Source organism: Aptenodytes forsteri, unplaced genomic scaffold (genome assembly GCF_000699145.1).
Source record: "Aptenodytes forsteri isolate BGI_AS27 unplaced genomic scaffold, ASM69914v1 Scaffold101, whole genome shotgun sequence".
Classification (NCBI taxonomy): domain Eukaryota; kingdom Metazoa; phylum Chordata; class Aves; order Sphenisciformes; family Spheniscidae; genus Aptenodytes; species Aptenodytes forsteri.
The window spans coordinates 317024-323179 of NW_008795554.1; the positions used below are offsets into that span (position 1 = coordinate 317024).

The following is a 6156-nucleotide window of genomic DNA, read 5'->3' on the forward strand; positions in this document are numbered from 1 at the left end:
GGCGGGGTACCATTTTGCCCTGATGCGGGCGGCACCCGGCGAGGCGCTGCCTGGCCTACGCCATTTTGGTCGCTGCCCGGCCCGGCCGGCGCCGGGGAGCTCGTGTCGGGTGCCTTCGGGGGCTGACGAACGAATGCTGCCCGCCAGCGGCGCCAGCTCTTAATTGCTGGGGTTGGGAGCAGCCCCTTGCCAGGGCGATGCAGCCGTCCGCTACGCTCAGCTGTCGTTGGAATTGGTGCTTGGAGTGCTGGCGAATGCTGGTGAATGAAGTCGGCCTAAACACCGCGATGAGAAGAGGTGTTTTCGTGAGAGGTTAGGGCTCCCTGAAGAAGCTGGAGTTGCCTTGTTCGTTTGACGTCGGGTTGGTGCACGCATTTGTCCCCTGTGTGCGTTTCAGAGGGCTCAGCTATCGGCAGCATGGAATCGTCCTACAACAGGAAACTTTTAAAAACAGTTGCTGTGAAATCCACATATTGTGCCAAGAAAAAAACACAGCAATTTTCGCATGCTTTTTTTAATGTGAATCGTGAGATTAACGTCTTAACTATAGATGCTCTTTTTTCGCTAGGCAATGAGACAGCAGAATAAAGGGAGATATATTAAAAAAAACACAAAAAATCCCCACAAACTTCCTGTGGCCTTAAGATGCCTTTTTCCCCTCTCGCGATGCTATAGTCCTGGAAAAATGGGCAATACAATAAAAAAATAGCTAGAATTATAGGCTCTAATCTGCAAGCAAAGATTAGGAGATGGTTGCATTCATGTAGGAGGTTGTCGGGTGCGTTCATTCCGTGTTGAATTAGCTTGTCTAATGATAGCCTGAGTCACATGTTCGATTACTGCACAGTAAAATTTTTTAATCTTTACAAGCCGGTAGTAACCCTTGGTTATTGGGTGTAATAAGCAAGCTTAACTCGAGATTTCTCCATAGCTTAATTTTTTTTGTGATTTGAAACAAAACATGTTTAATTACCTTTAATGGATTGCTACGTTTGTTTGGTCTATGTAGTGCAGAGTGAGAAACATTATTATTGGAAGCTGCGTATTTTAAGTTTTGTGTGTGACAAAACAAATACTTTGTCATGTATTTCTTTGGCTGGTTGAATTTGTAGATTTAAATACTTGCTACTTGGTTAAAACTGAATTCTCTAAACCAATTGAAATCAGTGCTTATACTTAAAGAACTGAGACCTTGAGATGATGAATTTTTGTTAAAAATCCCTTGGACTGAAGTTTAATGGTGGGTACACGCAGTTATTTCTGCAGTGCTTTTAATATGGTATTTCAAGTGGATGTAACTCGTAACTCCTTTGTTACTTAAAACTGGCTGCATTTCTTGCTGCTTTCTAAAAGGCCTCCTACAAACTTATGACTTACATACTCAACATATTGCTTCTGAGACTTCAGAGATTGTTGATGATTATTGTCTCATAATGTGTGTGACTTAGTGGCCTGGTAATAAGAATCTGCTGATTTCGAGTGTTAATTGTTTACTGTTTGTTTTTAGGTATGATGGAGAGGAAGTTTTCAGTGGTGCCCAAAACATTATACAGAAGCAGGAAGGTAATGGCTCTGGATTTTTTTTAATTTTGTTGCTCTGGAAGTAATGCTACATTTCTATTGTTGATCAAGATAATAAATGCTTCCATTTCTTACTTGGTTTCCATATTTTTGTCTGGAAAAGTACGGAATGTGTTAAGTGCCAAAGGGTTGTCATCTTTGTATGGCTACTGAGCGGAACAAAAAGGAAAAACAGTTACGATATACTGTATTTTCATAGTTGCCATCAAATGGATGAGTAATTATTTAACGACTTTTTTGTGCTCTTCACTGAGTTAAGGTCGGCCCTTAGGTCAGTTCGTAGTTTCTTTTCCTGCGGCATTTAAATAAGCATGAAGCCCCACATGATAAATCACTTGGTTAACTTGTGCTAAATTATACTGATTTTGGACTTCAGGGTAACTTTTTTCTAGTGCATAGAAAAGTTCAATTTGTCAGGTATTGAAGACTGTTCTAGACCAATATTGAATTGTTGTATGAAAAATTGAATTTTTAGTGCTTGGTGATTGCTTCTGACATGGTAACATGAGACGTGATGGCTAGACCACAGCAAGAGACATTTTCTACTTTAAAACGTAATTTTTGTTTTGTTTAATTTCAATTTTAGTCCTTCATGGAAGCACCATCAGAAGTAGAAGAATACTTGGTACACACAAGTGGATTTTCCTGAAAGCTATGTATGTTTTGAATGATCAGTGGGGATAAATTAATATGATAAATAGATTAGCAAAATATACGTATGATCAAATTAGTACGTGTGTCATTAGCTTTAAAATTGAGGTATAGTTGTATTTCAGGCATGTTTGACATGGTCTAGAACTGTATAGGCTGGGGAGTTGGTGAATCGTTTATTTGGGTCGCTGTCGGAGGACCTGGTAAAATATACCTGTCTGAAGTGTTCATACTAAATCTAACAAAGATTACCTCAAGATGGCTTTTAGTTGGGAATTTGCACTTTATTGGGAGATTAGTATAAGAAAGTGTTTAGGCTGAGAAAACAAAGGGGACATCTAGAGACTTGTTAATATAAACAGGCAAATGGTTCTAATTTTTTAATAAAAATGTGTATTCATTTTTTAAAGAATATGGTTGATATTCTCACCTTTTGGAAATGCTAAGAAATAACTTCAGGATCTGTATTTGATTTAATTTGACTCAAATACTTGCAACCAGTGGTTGGGAGGAAAGGGGGATCCACAAGAGTAAAACTTGGTTGTTCCTAATGAGTTGCGCTATATTAAGTGTGAACATGTTGTAATTTACTATTTTACTCAAATTTCTAGAATGGCATGAACAGTTTCTAATAATGGGAATGTCAGGCGTCCTGATGAAAGATTTCCTGGCAACTGTAGTACAACAGATAGAGGTAATATTTATTGATTAAGCAGCTGAAATGTTTTGTTAATTCAACGTATTCCCTTTTCAGTATATCTGCATATGAAAGACACAAAGCTTATGTTGTGGAATATATGAATGTATGAATTGCTTTGCAGTCCCAGTCACAGATACTTAAGTGGTAAATTATGATGAAACTGCCAAACCTGATATGTTGATGAGAAACTTCATACGGATCTGGCTACTGAGATGAAACCACTTAACTCTTTCAAAAGTCACTTAATCTTTCAGTCATTATCCCAGCTGGTGTTATTTTTATTTCTGTCCCCATGTACAAGCTATATGCCACCACGCTCCAGGTTGTGAATAAGGATGTTGGTACATTATTTAAACTCGCCTCAGCTCCATGTTGACATGGATATGTGCTGTTGCAAAAGCTAGCATCTTTAAAGAGCAGAGAGAGAGGGAAGTGTTAGACTGCTATAATTTGAGGTATCCTGTCTTATAGTGGGTAAATAACAAACATCAGCCAGGTGTGTTAAAAGTGCCCTGGTAAGGAAGTGTTGCTGGTGTTTGAAAGCTAGTGATGATGTTTGTGCTTTGACCCTCTTAGGACTGTTAACTTGGGGCTCACTCAGATGAGAGCATTTAGGAAAAGTAATGTTAATGAGTAAAGGTGAAATTTGGTGGTGAATTTTAATGAATTCTAATTATATTAAAGCTGTTTCAGCTCCAGAGCTAAACTAATTCAGAAGGGCTAGTATAACATTATACTTGCAGCAGGCAAAAAGCGTGCTTGTGAACGCTTACTGTGCATCAAGAGTGTTGGTAGTGGTTTCCCCAAGAACTTCATTCTTACCGAAGTATCCGAATTTAATCTTTTTCAATGAAATTTACTTTAATTGCACTGGTTCCTGAGTATCCACAGTTTGTTTTTATTAAAGAAGCTAAAATCTAAAGCGCAAGGACAAGTTCTAATTTTCTTGTCTTACTACAACTTCTATAATTTTATTCCACTCCTTACTAAAGAAGGGTATATACCTTAAATTAAATACCTTGCTAACTACCAGCAGTTTCTTTTGATGAACAGGCTTTGTCCCAGTATGTGAGTGAAACTTCTTGTGCAGCAGTGCTACCTATAAAATGCTGTATTGTTTAGATGGGCGATATTACAAGTAGGAAGTGGAGTGACTTACATGGCTGATCTAGAGAAGAGTTGGAAGTAGCAAGCCTTGTTAGTGTAACTAACCAGTGCCTTTTATGTCTTTGCAGAGATGCTTGAAGGCTGCTTCTCAATTGAAGGTATGAATTCCAATAAATGTTAAGATTAATTTAAAAGCTTGGTGTGAGAGTAATGCTTAAAACCATTGGTATGTCTGATCAGTGAAGAACCTATCCTGAACCTGATTGATTGCTTGATGAAAAACACATGTGAATCTGACTTCTGAGTTTAGACTACTCTAACACCAGAACAGGTGAAGTCTTTGAAGATGATAGGCTTCATAGTCTGTACATACCTTGAAACTCAGCAAAACTGCTTTAAATAAGTAATGATAATTTTTAAATGCCTGCTTTAAAAACTGCATTATTGTCAACCCCACTTATAAGCAGGAGGTGACATGTAAACTGTTGTATTACAAATGGCGTATTTGAAGTGGAGTGGGGTTTGTATGTATATGCATTACGGAAAATGGTGAAACATCTAATGATCTATCTTGGCCTTTTTTTGAACTTTCAGTTCTAGTTCGGAGGTAGTCTCAATTTTCCCGTTGCTTGCAGGAGAGTCGTATGTAGAAGAATGTGGTCTGGATGCAGTTTTTTGTTTAATGCTTGCTTGTTGGTGGATTTTAGCTTCTGGAGTTTTCAATGTTTTGATAGAAGCTGAGAACCAGGTATTAGCTAATTTTCAGAAATGAACTTTTTGATTCTCATAGGAGAGGGGGAATTACACTTGATCGGTTAGTTGCCTATCATAGTTTGTAATGAAGTTGAAAAATACCTGGGCAAGAGAAGCAAAATAAATCTTAGTGTGGCATGACTACACTTCTAAGTTAAGTTTCACAGAACTTGCAGAGTACTGATACTAATCCAACACATGTTTAATAATGCAGTTTGGTCTGTATGAGAGACTAAATGGATGGCAAGTTGTATTTTGAGTGATGGAAGAAAATTTTTCTGAACTAATAAACGTCTCTTTTTGGACAGGAAAATGGTCAAAAATGTAGGAACAAATGCTTTTAGCTTATTCAGGTATATAACTGAAAAGCTTCTAAACATTTTCTCGTTTTAAGTCTAAAGTAACACTGTGCTTACAGTTTGGGAATTTTTTTGTATTATGACAGTTGTTGATAAGCTTAATACACTAATTGATCAATTGTTATGGTAAGTTGGCAGAGTAATTAATTCTGTACATAGTCAGAATTTAAGAACACTTGTTCCCCAAGGCACAATGTATGTTGATAGCTGTGCCTAACCTTGGTTAGCTTTCAAACCTACATGAAAAGTTTTAAATAATGTACATTATTATTGCAATATGCCAAAGGACTAGAGAATGTTTAAATTTTGTATTGCAATCAGAAACCCTATAGAAAAACATACATTTCCTATTAAATTTACGTTTTCTGTATTGCTTTTGTCTCATCTGTGATGATCCTATCCCGAACCTGAATTCCTTGCTGAAAAGCCTAATACGGATCCGGAATCTGAGACGAGACTGAAAGATTTAATTTAAACTTTCTGAGTAGTAGTATAATGTCTGTGGGGTTTTAGGTTTTCTTACAGAAATGGTAACACCTTAATGTGTACAAAGTGTTGTGTACTTACTTGCAAATGGAAATTTCTCCCTCAAATGAACCGTTTTACTTACACCTTGTTCTCTTTTTCCAGTGATGAGTTGGAACACTTCGTCAGTGCTGCCTGACAAATGTGGATGACCTGTAACTGGAAGGAAGTGTAACACCCAAAGAGTTTTTGTGGCTTGGAGTGGGACGCCACGCTTTTCAAAGCCTGCTGAAACAGCTGCTGCAATTTTGTTTAGCAGATACTGTTTTCAGAAACTGCATGTGAACCAAAATCACTGTCTCTGCATATTTAAAATAGTGCTTTTCCCAAAACATTGAGCTGCCCTCTGTAGGAAGGATAGCAGCGATATTAGGGAAATGAGTGTTGAGCTTCAATACATGGAAAAAACCCTGAGACTATTTGCCCTTTTAAAATATTATAAGGTTGTACAGACTTGTTGATACTGAAAATCTGTAATAA

General features: G+C 37.6%; 1 long non-coding RNA gene across 1 annotated transcript; it reads left to right on the plus strand.

Annotated features, from left to right (window-relative positions):
* The first annotated feature begins 217 nt into the window (after window positions 1-217).
* Window positions 218-6156, plus strand: LOC103901273. The gene is made up of 7 exons (XR_002086225.1): window positions 218-312; window positions 1508-1563; window positions 2168-2237; window positions 2844-2926; window positions 4168-4197; window positions 5101-5145; window positions 5782-6156. It is a non-coding gene; the product is annotated as an uncharacterized LOC103901273 (long non-coding RNA).